Source organism: Trachurus japonicus, chromosome 18 (genome assembly GCF_045865225.1).
Source record: "Trachurus japonicus isolate A0001 chromosome 18, Traja_1.0".
Lineage (NCBI taxonomy): Eukaryota > Metazoa > Chordata > Actinopteri > Carangiformes > Carangidae > Trachurus > Trachurus japonicus.
In genome coordinates, this window is record NC_140924.1 from 27,344,437 (window position 1) to 27,364,277 (window position 19,841).

Below are 19,841 nucleotides of genomic sequence, written 5' to 3' on the forward strand. Positions count from 1 at the left end.
GTATGCTGTGCGGATATGTTCCCAATTATCTGCTGCATATTTCTCTGATTTTTAACTCATGCCAGACTGGCATCTTTGGAAAATGGAGACTTTAAAACAATTGTGGGATTGTGTATTTTGCTCTAGCGAATGTTCTGCACAGCAACATCCCCCCTCCTGCTAAAATAGCAAAATATGTTGAACAGTGTTTGCACTAGCTCATTTTCCCCTCGTAGCTTCATGTGCATGTTTGGGTGGATCAGGATGTGATTGTGTTGATGTGTGAGTGCAGGGAGGGCATCTTGTCGACTCCCTTTTTCTCGTCCCTCACCCGTTCCTCACTCTACAAAAAAAAACACAACCCTGTGGTGGTTCAGCACACCGTGCTGTGCAAACATGCCCTCAGGCAGGTGCCACACAAGCATACACACACAAATAGAAACTCACTCATACATACCAAAAATTCAAAAGTAACGAATACACACTGGGTTGGAAAATGGGAAAAAAAAATTTCATTACTCTTTAAAAACATAAAAGATCTCAAAAAAGCAACAAGAGGGACATGAAGCCAACGACACTAACCGTTTGCCTCAGTGTATTCTAATCATACTCTACACAAGACAGTCAGCAGATACAGTAATGCTGCAGTGCACATGCGAAACACTTGGAAGCCTTTCTGTGTGACAGAAAATGTGCACACTAACACAGTAGGCTAAACAGCATGGCAGTAATGATTGGATATCTGCATGAATGTGTGTAATCTCCATTTCCCCATTGTTCTGCCAGTTGGCTAAACTCAGCCATGAAGCCAGAATTATGGGCCAACAGGCTAAACCTGGGCCTGGTGTGCTTAAGTATCCAGATCGATAAGTGTATTACTGTGTGTGTGTGTGTGTGTGTGTGTGTGTGTGTGTGTGTGAGAGAGAGAGAGAGAGGGGGCAGTTGAAGCCAACCACATGTTGGCTGAGGGTTCTGGGTCAATAAGTTTGTGGTTTCAGCCTCTCACAGTTGTTGCTGTAGCTGTAATTACGGCAGCCTTTGTGTTCCTGTGTGCATGTGTATTTCATTATACACACACTCATTAAGGGCAAAATATCCGTCAACCTATGTAATAAGTGGACTCTCATACATCATAATGAATTGTTGTGCTGGTTGGTGCTAATGTGTGTTGATAGATTGCGTGCTCATAATGTGGCTCATCACTATCACTGTGTGTACAGTAGATGTAGTGAGTCACTGCACTGACTCAGCATCTCATTACTACAACTCTGTGTGTGTGTGTGTGTGTGTGTGTGTGTCGTGTCAGCGCGGGTTAATGATGATGGTTTCAGGCGTACACCTCAGAGGTCAGAGCATATGTTGAGCATGTGTACACGTTCAGGACATACAGTGTGTAAAGCAGAGCGTTGTACACACTTAGCTCAAGTATTAAAGAAGAAATTGGCTTCGATACAATGTGGAACACATAACATAATTTCCATTGGTAATTACAGCCAACAGTGGGGTTTTTTTATTCATCAAACTAATTTAGGAATCTAGGAACATGATGCAATAGCTACAACAATGTCTGACTGGCAACAGACACAGTCAGGTGGAGGTGTTTATAGACATTACAAAAACTATGTGAGCGCTCTGAAAATCTCCCTGTTAATCTTTTCTTGCACAGGAATACTGTGAGTGGGTGTGAATGATTACAGTAGGCAAGTGTTTGGGTAATAATCACCATTAGCCTTTGCTTTCCTTTCCATGGTTGGGTGTTTTGACACTGTATAATGTAAGACAGTATAATGTCAATGTGTTAATTGCCAGAGATTACACTGTATAATTTGGTACTGTAGGTCCCCCTTCAATGTCTCTAGGGGTATTGGGCCAGAGAGTGGATCCATCCATCCATCCATCCATCCATCCAACCATCCATCCATCCATCCATCCGTCCATCCAACCATCCATCCATCCATCCATCCATCCACCCATCTATCCATCTCATTCGTCCGTCCATCCACCCAACCACCCATCCATCCATCCATCTCATCCATCCGTCCGTCCATCCATCCATCCACCCACACGTCCATCCACCCAACCACCCATCCATCCATCCATCCATCCATCTCATCCGTCCATCCATCCATCCATCCACCCATCCATCCATCCGTCCGTCTGTCCATCCATCCATCCGCCCATCCATCCGTCCGTCTGTCCATCCATCCATCCATCTCATCCGTCCATCCGTCCATCTGTCCATCTGTCCATCCATCCACCCACTCACTCGTCCATCCATCCATCCATCCACCCACTCATCCATCCATCCCCCACTGCTTGTCTGTCAGATCACAGTCGCAGCAGATGTCTGAACTCTTTACCTCATCACAGAGTGTGAGCCTGGAGCCCATTCCACCTGCTTGTATTTGTCGTCTCATTCCTTCACTCTCTACCCAACACTCATGACCATAGGTGAGGGTTGGAGCTTAGTTCATCTGGTAAATCTCTTCACTACAACAAACTGGCACAATATCCACATTACTGCTGAGTCTGCACCAATCAGCCTGTCAATCCCACACTCCATTTGACCTTCCCTTGTGAACAAGGCACACTGAAAGGAAGTGAAACCCATCCAGTCTGAGGCAGCAGCTCCCTCCCAGCTCCTGTAGAGACATATGACTTACAGTAGATCTTCAGACGTGCTGGGAGAGAATACTGTCAGTGATTAATGCAAATGCGTTGTGGCATATTGGATTTTTGATTGATTTTGTGATCTCATGTATTTAATTTGTTGGATTAGTTACCTAATCCATAAATAGTTGTCAACGATTTTCTAGAGAGTTAAAGGTTCGACCACTAGAAGTGAAGTGCGACAATGTTTTTACATGTGGATCCCTGTTTTACTAAGGCACTATCTGCCCACTGCATCCGTTGTGTTGACTGACTATGTCCACCAGGTAATGTAGCAATGCACCACAAGGATATAAAAAACAAGACTACAAGCCAGAAAATGACCTAAATCCTTACATTTTATGCAGCTGTGTATATTTCATATGGACACAGAAGTGTAGTAGATATTTTACAGTATTTGCTGGTTCTGTTGGTACAGTAAGTGTTTGTTCATGTTAAGTTAAGCTGACTGAATGAACACAGCAGCCTTCAGGAAGACACACAGTACAAAGATAAAAGGACAGATCTCAGCCTCCTCCCTTCATACTAACCACACACTGGAGGTCAAGTAGCACGTTTCTCTACCTCCATCTCACTCAAGGGCCTCTCTCTTTCTCCACCCCTTGCTCCCTCTTTTCTTCTCGTCCGCCTCTCCTCTACTGTCTTTTCATGCCGTCTGTCTCTATCAGATGCAGACAGTAGGTGTTCAATGCCACGGCAAAGCTTCGCTACCAACGCTCCTCTGAGCCAGTGACCTTATATTATTCTTTAGTCTAGAACACATTCATTGCGTGCTGTAAAGTGTCCTCATCCACACACACAAAAAATCCCACATGTTTCAGAGCACACACAGGGCAAACGCAGGGCTATCACTCATCCTCCAACATGCTCACACACTCACCCAGCCCTACCTCTGTGTCCTCTTTGCCCTGTCTGAAATGTATTGTTTAGGTAAATGAGTCTGTGCACCCAGCGGGGGAATCAGCATGAATAAGAACCTGAATGCATTACCCCATTACTCTTCTCTCTCTCTCTCTCTCCCTCTCTCTCTCTCTCTGTGTGGCCTCTGCCTTGCTCAGCACCCACAGTCCTTGAGAGCTCAAATTGACATTGGAGACCTGGTTATTAATATGTGGGTAGTGGATGTGCACGCGTGTGTGTGTCGGTGCGTGTGCATGCAGTAGAAACTGATAGAACGTGCTCCCTCCATTTGTGCAGACTAGCTGGTGTGTGATTTGTGTTGACAGATGAAGATGTGTTTGTGAAGGCGTATGTATGTGTGTGTGTGTGTGTGTGTGTGTGTGTGTGCGTGCCGTGCCCCCATGCAGACAGCCAGACTCAGGCAGGGTCTCTAATTAGATAGACACAGTGGAGCACACAGACTCAGAACAGGTGGAGCTGGATAAAAGAAAGGTTGCCTTTCTGTACACCTGCTGAAAGCATTACACTGCGTATGTATGTGTGAGTGTGACTGTGTGTGTGTGTGTGTGTGGTGTATGTCCCGCTGCCTGTTCGTGCCCTCGTGTACGTGCCCTTGTGCACATCTCAGCATGTATTTTTACCCACCTGTGTAAAGCTCACCTGCACCTTTTCCCTTGTTCGCTTTCACTGGCCCCTGCTTGTGTGTGTGTGTGTGTGTGTGTCGATGTGTGCGCACGCGCGCATTCGTCAGGTGTCACCCAGCGAGTCTGATCCCCAAAGAAAGCTGCCACCACCGTTGGCATGGCGACTGCTGCCATGGTTTCCAGGCACGCCAAGCAGGGGGGAGAGGACCAATGCTGCATCACTACGTTCCCTTCCTCCTAGTGTGTGTGTGTGTGTGTGTGTGTGTGTGTGTGTGTGTGTGTGTGTCAGTCTTTGTAAGGGAGCTTCCCTCCTGTCCCCTCCTATATATCCCCCCCCACACACACACACACACCTCCCCACAGCATCTCACAGACCTCTTTGTTAGAGAGAGGTGTTTCTAATCTCCCTGCTGAACTGTATGTGTTTGTATGTTCAGAGATGCACATAGTATGTATTTATTTTGACAGGCCTCAGTTGCTCGAGATGTGTGTGTGTGTGTGTGTGTGTGTGTGTGTGTGTGTGTGTGTGTGTGTGTCTGCTGGCAGGCTTTATTTGTTCCCCTACAAATCAGCTCAGGAAGCCATACTGTGCTTTGAGCCTATGAGTTCTACTCTGGGCCATAGTAATGTTTCTATAATGGATATTCTGTCATGCAGAGCGTAATAACATGTGAATGTGTGTGGCCGTGTGCACATCCATGCACATATTCTGTATTCCATCTGAAATATTCATTCTGAGTAGATAAGTCTGATCCTGCAGGGTATGCAGTCAGTATATTAAATCAGTTTTCTCTTTGTTAGCAGAGAGCAACACAGGACTATTGTTCCAGAATATTTTTTCCTAATGGGTAACAGGCTTATATTTTTTCAGTCATGTCTATGGTTGGACTGTAGCTGTCCTCCACTGACCTCTACTCTTGTTTTTGTTCAATCCTGTTATCTCTTGTGCTTGTTTGAATTAACATGCAGTAATGCTGATTCATAGGTCAGTCATACTTTCCACATTTATGAGAAGTCAGTGTGTTTTAGTCATCACTGAATGGCATGCAGATGTTGGCTGTACATGTGATACGGAGCGACAGTCTTGTCCTGAAGCCATGTTGTTTTTTTATGTTTGTCTTTTTTTTTCTACGAATTGAGCATTGAAATGAGACTTCTGGACCAGCTAGTCACTGATGCTCAGCGTCATGGTAGTCAGTGTCAGAAACAATAGACGTTTACAAAGGAGCTCTGTCTCTCAACCAGCAAGCAGTCGCTGGTGCTCGCGGGGTGGTGAGAGCCCCTGCCTGGAGCTGTGGCAGCTGGCTGGAGGTTATCTGGGCACGGCTGCTACCTCTGTGTCTGATGAATGTGTCTGAGTCTCAGTCTCTCTGCTCTCTCTCGCTCTCTGTCTTTCACTCCATCCCTATTTCTCTCTTTAGCTTCAATACTACTACAACTTTTGTGTTTGACAACAGCTGAGCCACTATCAAACAGATTTCCTTTTGTATCAGTAATTTAATTGGTTATGTGAAATTAACACCCCCCATATAACACAATGCACACACAGCTACTACACTAAAGTATTTAAAGGAGACATATTGTGCCCCCTTTCCACAAATTAAAATAGTTCCCAGGTGTCTTAAAGACATGTCTGTGACATGCTTCGGTCAAAATACCTCAAGGATCAAACATCACAGCTCTTTTCATCCACTCAGAACAGCCGGTTTTGGTGCCTGTCCCTTTAAATGCAAATGAACCACTGCTTGCCCCGCCCCTTCTACTGTTCCCAGGTAGGGGTGGTATTATGCAAATTTAAATCCTAGTTACATCACTGGAACTTGTCAGTTCTCACATTTTGGGGGCCGGAAGGCAAGACAAACACCCAAATATATGTTAAAGAGCCTTCAAAAAGTGATATATGTCCCCTTTAAGTTTAAGCCACAGTATTCAGCATTTTCACATGCTACAGTATGTGCCACATGTGCTGCACCCTACTCACATTCCAGTCTATTTGTAGTAATAGACACCGGTGCACAGCCATCTTTCTTCCTTGTTTTTTTTGCTGTTCCAATCCTCTCCCTGCTGCATGGAAAAGCGATTCATGTTCAGTAAACAGCTGGGTTAGTCATTTGTGTCGCCTGCAGGAGCAAAGTAATAGATGCTGTTGAGGCACAGCTGTAAGGGACCCTCTACAGTTTCCTGTTATTTAGTTAAAGGGAAATGTTAATGTTGGATTATGAATGTGCAGGCTGTTCTGTGTCTTGCACTGAAGTGTTGTTATTTAAGTGGATATAAATAGTTGTTGTTGATAGCTGATCAGCCTGGTCGGTAGCTCTTGATGAGCACAAAGCCTCGGTGGACGTTCTGCTCTATGACTGGTCCAATCTATTTCATCAGTGCCTGTACAGGCTGTGATTGAAGTCATCTTTTATAAAATATTACTACAAAAATATTTTCATATGATACAAACAAGCAGCCTGAGTTAATCCACACCCAGGTTGTTAGCTGCTGTATACTGTATGTGTGTCTAGTTGTGACAGATAAAGTGTCCAGTGGTCTGCAGTGTCTCAGAATCTTAGTGTGTGCTTGTTTTCTGAAACACCAGCCCACACTGAACTCCAGTCTTATCTTTGTGACAGCCATCTGGTTTTAGTTTTCTTACCTCAATTTTCTTCCTGTCATCCTTTAATAATTTGGCTTCCTTTACTTTCCCTCTTTATTTCTGCTGCCCGACCTCAATCTCTTTCTATCATTCTCCCCCTGTCTTTCTTCTTCATCCTTCCAGAACATTTATCCAAAGACAGAACGTCAGGGAGCAGCTGCTCATGAGATAAGACTTTGATAACATTACCTTTGCTTGGAAAACCAGCACAGCCTGATTCCTCTGAAGTCTTAAGTCTTCTTAAATTTAGAAAGGTTTTTTAAAACGTAAAGGCTGAAATAATGACAGAAACATGTTCCACACAAATGTGTAACATAATGAAAGGGAGAAGGTGATGTTCTGTTCACTTTTAGACAGGTTAAAGTGGATTAGAAACAAATGAACTGATGCTGCTCTAATGACATTTATTACCCATTATAAGAAAAATCTTCTTTTCATACTGAAGCCTGTGCTAAATGACTCTTTTTCTTACAGGGTTTAAAAACCCTTATATGCCAGGATTTATCTGATTTTCCACCTGAAGGCTACATTTATTGAGTGTGTCAGAGGAGCGGGACTGCTGATCTAGCCCCATTTCAGCATTTTACATCTTGATGAATCAGATGTTCAGGATGAACTGGTCTGTGATACCAGATCAGCAGGAAGACTCAGGGGGTACATAAGTACATAATATTCACCTCGTGGATGCTATTTATTAAGATTTAATGAAGTGTCTCAGAAAAGGACTTTTGATGCAGCGGCACAGACGTGTTTAAATAAGATCCTTCAGGCCAGATGTGACCCGTGTTTAACCCACATCCACCCACCTTCCTCTTATCAACAAAGACCCACAATAATACACCACGAGACACAGGCCCTACATACATTAATCAGTGTGTTTCTGATGTGTGGGATCATAAGAGTGGGACAGAGACAGACCAGTTAGTTCATCTCAGCTGCACTTTATCGTTTCTGGGCCTGAACTAAACAGAACAAAAGACTGAAGCTGATATGAGTATTGTGAGTGTAATCATTATGACACTGGTGGTGGTGAACACATTAAAGACAGATGTGGTGAGTATCATCACAGTTTATTTAGTATGTTTGCAGGTTTGACTGCTGTGCTACCTAGTCTGAGGGAAATAGCAGCAGAGAGACCGGTCTGGACAGGTACACCGTGTTTTGGCTTTTCCCTCTTTTATCTCGACTCCTGCACTTGACATTTTGACAGTACTGACTGAGACTGACACAGTGACACGCTGTTGCCTGATACTGCCTCTGGTCATACAACATAAGCCTTCCATTTATGAAATTTAAAAGGATTTTCTTATTTCTAATCCAATATATATATTTTTTTATCCTTGTTCTCTATTCTCCCCCTTTTTTCCCTCTGTCCACAGTGATTTTGTCCAAATTACAAATCCTCTTCTCTGCTGAACTCAATATTACCTTTCTCCATCACCACAAAATGTTGACACTGACAGAAATGAAGTGCTGTAGAGTGAAAGAAAAAAATGAATCTTACAATTATAGAACCCACTGCCACATCCTGTGTGAAATTAAATAGCAACTAAGAAAATTTTCTAATTATTAAAAAGCTCGGCTGGGAATTAACAACAAACGATTCTAAAATACTTCTGTGCCTCAGCTAGGAGTTTGTGTCTCCCCTGTGTTGGTGAGTCTGGGGGCATGTGGGGCAGCCTCCTCAAATCCTGCATGTGGAGTTGTAGCTGTGAGGAAGTTCATGTTTGGGATGTGGTTAATAAACAGGCTGAGGCAGGTTGTAATGATGTCAGTGGCTTTGAGAGGGAAAAGTTGTGAAGTATTCTGGGAAGAGGTATGCACTGCAGGAGGAAGATAAAAAAGTTGACAAATACGTGTGTCCTGGTTGGTCCTGCATCTGCCTCTGCACTGCAGACTTTCTGGCAAAGCTGCTGAGAAGCTCATCTTTGAGGAGATGACGGAGGTGTGGCCTGTCTGCAGCCCACTGAGATGTCTTTGACATGAGCTCCTGCTAAACTTGTGTTAAAGTGGAGATTTAAACAGCAATCTAATTTGAAATGTAAACAGAGTGGAGCCTCTAACACAAGGCTCAGACCAGAGAGGCCCAGGCCCACAGCCCCCACAGCCCCCACAGCCCCCACCGCCCCCACTGCACTGCAGGGAGATGGATATGCCAGGTTTGAAGTCAGACATCCTTCTCTGACTGAAAACAAACATTTCAGCTGTGATAAAGTCAGAAGTGACAAATGCTCTCGCAGAAGTTTTCCATTTTCTCAAGTGTGAACTCGGAGCAGTGAAAACTGAAATAAACAACACGGCAGCACTCAGCTCAGAGATTGACCAAGTGAAGGCTAGCATCAAAGACTTGGAGGGGGGGCCATCAATATGGTCTGATGAAGTGGCTACTACAGTGAGCAACTCGAAGGTAGAAGTGGCACAACTAAAAAGATGTGCAGGGATATGGAAGGAGGAATGATGGGATGTAACATAAGAATCCTCTGTGTCTGAAAGGTCCCAGCTCCAGCTCTGTAATGTCAGCTTCTCCAGCTGCTCCAGAGGTTCTGCAGCTGGACAAACAGCCACAGCAGTTTGACAGAAAACCATGTGCCATTGTTGCTTACTGTATCTAGACGACTGCAGCCATCCCATTACCAGCGCTGGTGTGGGCGTCCATTGGATGGACTAACTGTGTAGCTTCACCATGTTGTAGATTACCATTTAAACAGCCCATTTTAACCTTCATATCTGCTCCAGTTGTTGCTCTATCTGGATGAGGCTTTTGATCTCGGTCAAGGAATGGGAAAAGGCGCATTATCTAATCTCTATACTGCAAACATATTTCACCTCCCTTGAACAGTTATCAAAGACATGTAATATTCATAAGTCACGTTTCTACAGATGTTTACAGCTTCCAGGTTTTGTAGCATCTAATACACACAGCTTCATGTTCTCTTGTATCTACTGACCGACTAAAACACACAACAAATTAGAAGCAGAGTTTATACATTTCCTAACACACACATAACCAGGTTGGGATCTCTTTAAGAATTAGATCCAATAATTGTTTCCAGTCATAGAGATAGAGCAACATGCAGAGGAATAGAGCTGTCTGTATGTAAACGTACTGTATGTGCAATGGACAGATTAGATACCTTCACACTGTCTTCATGATGATAGATCATCTGAGACCAGATGAACTTTGACGCTACATGTGATCAATGTGGACAAGATCTTTACTTGTTACTACATTTGTTCTCATGGTCCAAAATGTATAGACTTTAGAAATCCATGTTTCATCTTCTGTAGAGTGTGTGAGAACTGGTGGGACTCTCACTGGGTACAATATCAATATGACGACCTTTGTGTTCTCCACTATGTACTAACACTCTACCAAAGGTTTGTTCTATCAAAACAGACTGATGGTCTCCCTCCAACATACAGACAATGCATTATGTGACAAAGTGATGTCAGATGTACCATTAGTGGATCCACCTGAAAATTCAATGCCACTTTGTAACCATCTATCTCCTTTTTGTCCATTTTATCCTGTATTTGAACGGGAGAACATTTGTGGGACAGAAGGCAGAGGAGGGATCGACCCGAGTGTGATTTGTATTTGAGACATAAATAAAAAGAAACGCTACGGAGAAAAGAGGAGCTGGAGAGCAGACGTCTAAAAAGTGGTTGTTAATGTTTATTTAGAGGTTTGCGTGATGAATTCCATTCGCCTCTCAAATGAAATTGAAATCAATGGTGTGATGGAACGAGAGGATGCAGATGAATGGCTTTTACACATTCAACAGTGTGTTCAGTGAGAAAAACACTTAAACACTCCCTCTGCTTCACATTTGTTCCCCATATTATCAGAATTTCTCACTCTCCACCAGTGCTCATTACATTGCGGGCCTGTCTGACAGCAGCAAGAGATGAGTTTGTGAGTTGGATGGAAGCCAGAAAAACATGCACTCAACTTGCCCATTTCCTTTTTCAGCTGTTTGTTCTTTCAATAGAATGGAGTGGTGGATCCCCGGCTGATGCCTTCGCCCTGAAAAGCTGCTGCATTGCCACTTTATTTATTCAGTTTGACATTTCCCTCTTGTTAACGTTGGCAGTTATCAGATTTGATTATGCCTCAACCAATCAACAATGACATCCAGCGGCTCTATGAGTCAAAACTGTGGCTGTGTTGTGGCAGTTAGCTTATTTTAAGTCATCTTCCAGAGAACAGCAGTCACCTGTGAAAATACATGTTAAGTCTAGAGATAATTTGTGGGTAAATAAGTGATAACAGATGACAGGGTGCCCTGGTAGATGAAAAAAATAATACTGTAGATCAGGCAGAGTCAAAAATTTCTGAAATGTAATACAAGTGATTTACCAAGAAAATGTGTGTTTACTAAATTCACTACAGAAATAACTGAGGTAATTTAAAAGATATTTATGGAAAACTGTTGTTGCATTTCCCTCCATCTGTTTATATACTTAATGTATCATGAAAAAAAATGCAGAAAAGGGAAGTTTTTAAAAAGTTTTTATATTTTACTGCTTTGTTAGTGCTTTTGCCAAGTGGAGTTGAAACAGATGTAGCAAATGAATCATGATGGACGTGAAACATGTGGCTTATACATCCACTAAAACCTCTGCTTCTCTGAAGAGATGGAAAAAAAGAGGCTAGAAACAAGAAACACAATCTGTGTGGAGCGATGAACAGACTGTAACCTTCCTGAAATGAATGTATGAAACAAACAAATAAGCAACATGTCCATCACATCTCACCATTGTTTTTCAATTGTTTCTTTTAATTGTGTCATCTCATTGCACCCTCTTCTCCAATGGTTTCATGGCAACCAACTGTTGGATCAACGCCACCAAGTGATTATCTCTGTATTTAACACCTCATTACAGTATAATCACAGAATGATAGTGGATGGAGATGCCTGTTGTAATTTTTTGTTTTGTCTTTTTTTGTTAATTTTCTGGACATTCTATTTAAAAAAAAAAAGTCATTAGTGCTCAACTTGGATGGTAACCTTACTAGTGCCACTTTAACCTTACCTGTGTATTATTTCTTCTGCATACAGACAGTAACAGGATTTTGGGCAGACTGGCCTGATTGTTAGAAGTAGATTAGTTTCTATGTACATGAGGTCAGTCAAGTCCATGGGACAAGTAGGTGAAGCTGTAAGAGCAGAAGACTAATGGCATTTCAGTTACATAAGATGGAATGAACAGGCTCCATCTTCAAATAACGTGCTGTTATATTCATATCACCATGGAATTAGCAGCCTAACACACATCACACATGGTTTTAATTATAGGAAGCTATACATGGCTTGCTATTGCTGTATTTAGTGACAGGTGTCAGTCTGTCACTAAGTCAGTCAGTACAACATAAAAATACTTCAGCTCTTCAGTCACTTCATTAATTAATCTGCTTGTTTGTGTCAGTACAGTTTGTACTCCTTCAGTTTACCAGGCAGACAGACAGCAGCAGGTAGAGTTACAGCTTGTCTCAGTCTCTGTGCTGCATTGAGCTGTTGCTGTGTTACATGATAGAGGTCCATACAGTACCTAACACCGTCTTTCTGAAGAGCTGGGGCAAATTTGTACTGTGATTAGCGTTGTGTGTAATTGGTCATTTACTTTTGAGCAGACAAAACCTAACATTGGAGTTGTCAGTGTAATCACACCTCTGCTTTGTGTGAATACTGTGCTATTAATGAGTAAATTAGCTGTTGCACTTGGTACAGTAGTAATTGCAAATGTATGATATCTGTTCTTGTTGGAAGGCTCATCAGGATGTTTACTCTGATCTGACACAGGTGAGAGGGGGTCACAGAGAGAATGAAGGCAGAGACGATTGATGATCATCAGAGTTAATATTATATCCTCTCTAATGATGTATTCCTTACAGTATCTAACTGATCAAGATATTCTTACTGACTGTGCTGTTCAGGTTGTAAATGGGAAACACATACTGCATTTTATCTTATTTATTTCACTCTAGCTTGATGTGATAGAAGGACAGTTTAGATGCAGGGTGCTGAAATGAAAAGAGCGTCTTCTTTTCTTCGTATTATCAAACAGGTGATTTTGTGCTCAGTCAACCAATAATTCTGTTTTTGCATTTCACTATTTATTCCCAGCAGTAACAATAACAAACAGACTGGTACATAAATGCTCACCTGCTGAGCCCTGGCACAACAGGCATTTTTACCATTCTATATCTGTCCGCTGCTCATATGCTCTCACAGAGACAGCTCCATTTCTCTGGATATGACATTACCTTTAGATGTGTTTTACCACTGTGACTGCTAACAATTATTGTTGTGCAGCTCTTTTTTAATGCCAATTTTTATTCTGGTCTTGTCTGGTTTTTTTTGTTTTTGTTTTTTGTTTTTTTTATATTTGTTAGGCGTCTGTCCACCCATCCAACACAGCTGACCACCTGATTTTTACATTAATGCAATTTAAAGTGTTTAAAGTCCATTTGACAGGTCTCCCACTGGTTTGTGGCATGTCATGTACTAAAATGCCTCATTTGGGAGGAAAAAAAAAAAGTTCCATTATAAGTTGTTGGACAAACATCCTGGTGATTCAGTGCAACAAAAGCCTGATTTGGCTCCTCATTCATTCTGCTGGAACAATGCTGGGAGAGTGTAAACTTGTTTAGCCAGGATTGGTCTGCTGCTTGTTGCCAGTGACTGGGACTTATCATTCATTTGGAAACAGAGAGAGATTGCGATATGCCATGTGACTTCTGTATATGGCAGCTTCGCTCCAAGTGCATCTGTCTCTGGTCTTTGTAACAAGGCCGTGTCTGTATGGTGGATGTATCCATTTAATGAACTGTGTCCGGGTGCTATTTTTACCCTGTACACAGTTCTGAATACGCCCTGATTTGTAAAGTATATCTTGTTGAATGATCGCTGCCTTAATGAAACATCCTCGCTTCTTTTATGTGAAGAGCTCAGGCAATCAGCAGATGAGACTGACTTCTTCCACACTGATAGAGATGCAATATCATCAAATCAATCTGATGGATTCAATTAGAAAGATCCTGCTTGGCTTTTCCTGCCAAAGTTACAGACAGGGAGACAGTTTCATAGATTGATATACTTTATATACTAAAAAATAGATTTCTAACAGACAAATATCTGCTGTCATTGTCCCAACTGGGAACACTGTCTGTCATTAAGGTGACTCTGAGCAGGAAATGTACCCATCTATTATCTGGAATGGCTGGCGCCTTAGCTGAGCATAGATCAGCGGTGGGTGTTGATCCATCTGTTTCCCTATGGATTAATAGCTCCTTTGAGCAGTGAAAGCTGGTCTGGGATCAGGGTCAGTGTGCAGTTTGGTGTAAGGCCAAGGTACTGTATGTGAGGATTAATGTGTGTGTGTGTCGGTGTATGTGTGATGATTAGCTACATGATTTCCTGGGACCAGCACTGAAGCAGGATTACTGCTGAATCACTTGGGAGCTCTTGCTTCGTGTGTGTGTGTGTGTGTGTGTGTGTGTGTGTGTGTGTGTGTGTGTGTGTGTGTATGTGTGTGAGAAAGAGAGACAGAGATGCTGTGCAGTCATTGGCTGAATGGATTTGCTTGCTCCAGAATGATGAGAGGAGGTGATGGTGATATATGTGCTTCCTAACCAGCGTGTGTTTAACAAGATCCTAATTCTGTCTTGCACCTGAGCACAGACACCTATTTTACTCCCTGAAGACTTCAGCTAACACACCCACACACATACACACATACACACACTATCATTTCTCCATTAACTTCTGCAAAACTTTAGCAAAACAGCTCTCTGTACAACTCCCATACACACACACACATACACGTAGACACACAAATCTCCTAGGCTGAATACTAGAGTGGCAGCAGCCATGTTGGATCCTATTGGGAGCTGTAATTATGTGCCAGATAGAGAATTAGAAGTGTTAACCAAGCAGCAGTGCAAACAACAACAGATTAAGACTGAAACAACACAGCCACTCACTACCCAGTGTTAGCTGAATACTCTGGTATATGAGCTTGATTATTTTATGTGCTCCACCAATAAGGCCACCAAGCCGTCTCCACTCGGCCCAAAAGTTAATCTCCATGACAACATGCTGAATTTTTACCTGATTTTAATGTCAGCTGTAAACCCATCCTCTAAATCTAAATTATACCACTGAGATTTTAAACCAAAATTCATGTCACAATACTGTCACTCAAAAGCTTTATAACCAGCCCATAATTCACTGGGGCTGACTACACATCCACATCATTGATTAGTTACCAGGGTTGAGCTCCTGCCGGGGATGAAAACCTTCCTCTACCGCCGTCACCTTGGTCTCACTTGAACATCCCAGTCTGCGCGGTGTGGCCGCTGTCTGACGGCTGCCTGCACAGCAACAGAACGGAGGATTTGCCTCCTATGACAGCTGCGTTGTGAATGTGTGTTCCTGACGGTGTACACGCGTTTTTGCATCTGCACACATTTCCTGTGTCTCATGAGCTGAGTGGAGCAGGTTTTGATGAGAACAAACTAACATGGTGGCCCAGGAGTCCTGCGTGCTGATTGGAATACGTGCCTCCTTCACAGTGTTGTCTCTTTCCCCTCGTCCTCATGGTGCACACACAGATCAACTGTTTTCTTGAACAAAACAGTGTAAATAGTTATAGTTTTTTTAAAGGTAGTACAGGGAAATTCAGTGGCGGCATTACAGGGATGTCACGATTACTTGTTCTCACAATTAATTTATCATAAAGATTCATACTGTCACTTTCCAAAAAGATTATGTTGGAACCATATCGGCAGATCAGCACCAAAGTAAAGGTGCACACTGCACACATACTGGTCCATTTACCTAACGTTACATTGAATTGGTAGGAATTTAAATGTTAGCATGTCATTTGTTATTAAAAAAACCCGTTTAAACGGACACTGAGGAGTTTTTTTTTGGTTATAAAAAAGTCTCACATTACCCACACTTGTTAATGGCTCCATTTTTGATAAATATATCATTTTGTCTCTATCGTTATTTTGTTATTATTATTAGTGGTGGAAATGCTGGGTGAGCCGACCAGTGTTTCCTTACTTTCGAAGTTTCGCTGACGCTGCCCGGCAGGTCATGAGAATAACACCGCTGAATCGCCGTTTATGGTCGGAACTACGACGGTATCTGATCGTCTTCGAACCTCTGACTTTAATTCTTGATGAATGAAAACATTCTTGGCAAGACGTCTGTCCGTGCGCGTGGAGGCTCATGGTAAATGTAGTATGAAAACACTTTGCTTTCCAAAACTCCTCGTTGTCCCTTTAATGTGGATGAATCTACGTTACCCACACTTGTTAATGGGTCCATTTTCGATAAATATATCGTTTTGTCTTTATTGTTATTTTGTTATTATTATTTAGTGGTCGACTCACCCAGCATTTCCTAGTTTCGGTTTTGCGGACGCTGCCCGGCGGGTCATGGGAATAACGCCGCCGGATCGCTAGTTGGCATCATTCATGGTCGGAACTACGACGATATATGGAACCTCTGACTTTTATTCTTGATAATGAAAATATTCTTGGCAAATGTTTTTGCTTTCATCCGCCTTGCGCCGGTCCAAGAATTTCACCGTGCATGCGGAGGCTCATGGGAAATGTAGTAACACTTTGCTTTCCAAAACTCCTCGTTGTCCCTTTAATGAATTGAATATTTCAAACACTTCCCCTTGGGGATTAATAATTGGTCCTATAGTAATAGATAATTAAATATTTTGTCTAAAAATGTTGACTATATTTGATTTTACATATTCATAGTGTTGTGAAATTAATTAATGCATAATAATTGTGATAATCGTGATAATCGTAATTATTTCTCTGACAATAATCGTACCGAGAAAATCTATAATGGCGACATCCCTACAGCATTAATGTGATCATCAGGTGTTGGTATTCCATTACTGAAAGGTTTGTAACACTGTGGAAAATGACAGCCAGTATATTCTGTCATATACATTGAAGCAGGAGGAATATCATATTTGAAATGGAGCAAGTAATCTCTATATAAACATGGACATATAGACACTCGTGCTGCCAAGAACAGGGTTTACACCGCTACAACAGGCTGGGACACTGTGAGTGCATGTCCACACACAGACAGACTCACACTTCACATGCACATTATACTCTTCATGCCGCAATGCAAGCTGGCTGTATGGTTGAGTGGATTCATGATTTGAGACCTGTCTTTGAAGTCCACTGAGGCAGGGAATAGGAAGTGATGGATTTATGTTTCATGACATGCTTTACTGGCACACTGCCCTTCTCAGTCACCCTGGCTCATCTCTGGTTTGCACTGCAAATTTTAATCCTATTTATCCAAAAGCTGACAACCTTGTATAATTTCCTCCTTCTCCTTCTATACTTCTTCTTTGTCTCTCTTGCGTCTTCTGTCTCTTTTTCTGGCCCCGTTTGTTGTTTTGTTCTTCTCTGGCTCTGTCTATCTGTCTGTGTATGTCTTCATCACTCTCTCTTTTCCCCCCGATCTTTGTGGACTCTGTAGCTCCTGGCTAAAAAGGTGTTCACCCTCTACTCCCCGGTGATGTGGTGGCTGTCTGAACAAGACAACTGTGATGTTGGCCCGTGTGCCCTCACCTCCTTGCTCTGCCGTGCCAGGAAGAAGCTGTGCTCTTTTCCCTGTGCTCCTGATGAAGAGGTCAGTCTGTTCTACATGTGATGGGGGTGTAAAGGCACATTACAGCCTCCAGCTGTATGTGCAAGGCCAGAACAGCTTCTCCACGGGGAGGGAGAGCTTACTGTGTTAATATCATTTAATACTGTCATCATGTTCATCCATGATGTGAAAACACTCTGATGGATAGCAGCCAGTAATCAGCTGTGCAGATTTTGGTCACCAGGACAAACCCCCTCCTTCTATTCCAGGCTTCCTGTACCAGTTTAATTAACAGAGATGTAACGTGTGTGTTTTCCAGAAGCTACAGGGAGACGCAGCACTCTAGAGGTCAAACACAGAGAAATGTTCTCCTCGTGTGTTGGATTTTATTTACAATCAGTGAGCTGACAAATCCACAAATGTGTTTGGCATGAAGCCTTTATCCACGAACGAAGAAGAGACTCAAACACAACTGTTCCCCAACTTTTATATTCTACAGGCTGTCAAACCCCCAGTGCCCCCTTCCAGACACACAGCCTGTTGCACCTAATCTCCTCACCCAGACTGGTGTGTCCAAAGTTTCCACTGCTACTGTACCCAGCCGCGGACAGAAATGATGTTTTGAGGATTTTTTTTTTTCTGGAGGTTTGGCGATTTATTTTGGCACAGTGGGGCAGTGGTTAGCACTGTCCCCCCACGGTGAGAAGGTTCTGGGTTCACTGAGCTTTCAGAGAGACACGGTCCTGGTTCTGGTTCTGGTTCCGTTCTGGAGTCTCAGAACCGTGGTGCTTTCTGGTGAAACAGCAGCGTTCACACCGGTTTAAGTGGAACCTAAATGGGAGGACGTTAGTCTGCAATACTCGAAATATTTGCTTTTTTGCTTTCTCTGTAATCATTCTTCAGATTTTTTTTTAGTTTACCACTGTAGTTATTTGGTCTGGCGTTGAAGTGAAGCCAGCCTTGGCCATCTCTATAGAGTTCAAAGATAAGAATTACTTTACTTTATTGAACTGCAAAGGGAAATTCATACAACTTGTTCTTTCTTGTGCTGCTTTCTAGCTTTTCTTGAAATTCTCTAGACGCCCAAATCGCCACCATTTCGTTTCATCAGCAGACCACTGCAAATGTTTCTCCAGGTTGTAGTCACTGCCTTCTTCTCCTTCCTGCTGATCTTCACAGGCTAGAATACAACACACCCACTGATGATGTCATGGTTCCCAGGAAAGAACCAACTTTTCAGGTTCCGAACTTGTTATTTTTTCGGTCTGAACCCGCTGGCCGGTTTAAAATTGGGTTCGGGAACCGGAACCAGCACAGAGCCCTGCCAGTGTGAAACCCCTAACACGGACCTGGGGCCTCTGGGTGTTGGGTCTGTCCAGGTTCTCCAACTTCCTCCCAAGACAAGGCCAGTAGTTCAGTTGGTGGCTCTGAGGTGTGAGCGGCTGTTTGCCTGTGATGGAGCGGTGACTTCCCCAGGTCGTATCCTGCCCCTTCACCTGATGAAGCTGTGATTGGCTCAGGCCCCCTCAACCCTCTAGGGGTGGGCAGTATACCTAATGCTAATTACTAAAGCTTATCTGCAATTTCCCCCAGTTTAAATGAAATAATAAAAGTAAAATATTCCTATCATATACAATTTGGACACTTGTCACCAGATGGAGAAACACTTCTCCGTGTTCTCCAGCCCTCAGGGCCAAGTTTTATCGCCCCATTGTTAATGATTGTAACATACGCAGTACATACCACAATTTGAGTAACAGATTTACTGCAGTTTGTAGCACTCACTGGATTTTATTACTGAGTAAACAGTAGAAAGACCATGTTGACAGTACTGTAGCAGGGATATTTTGACATGCTTGTATGTATTTATTAGGCCAACGCAGTGTCTTTCTGGATGACTGTGAGTTGTGCTGCAGCAGTTAGACACCAAGTCGAGTGTGCTTCAACTTTTTTGCTGGATGACCCTGAGTTGTTTTGTCACAACCTCAGTCTTTGGCAACCTCAGTGTGCCGGGTGTGATGGATGGGCTCCATTCAAAGAAATGACAGGCCGACCGACAAGGACGCAGAGATATTTACATCACAATGTAAACAAGAAGAGTCACTGCGCCAGTTCTCACCACATCACTACCCTCTGATCTGCAAAAAAAGGAAATGTTTTTCACTTCTGACCCCTCCTCTTCTGTGGTGATGCTGTCCAGTGTCCCACAATGCCCTGGCTGCAGTGAACTGGTCAACAGGGTGATACTACAGGGGACCTGTGAACTTTGGCGGCTGTGAAAGTTGTGAACGAGTGAAGAGAGAGGTGTAACTGTAAAAACAAATTGAAGAACACTTCTTAAACGACATCTCTATCCTGCTC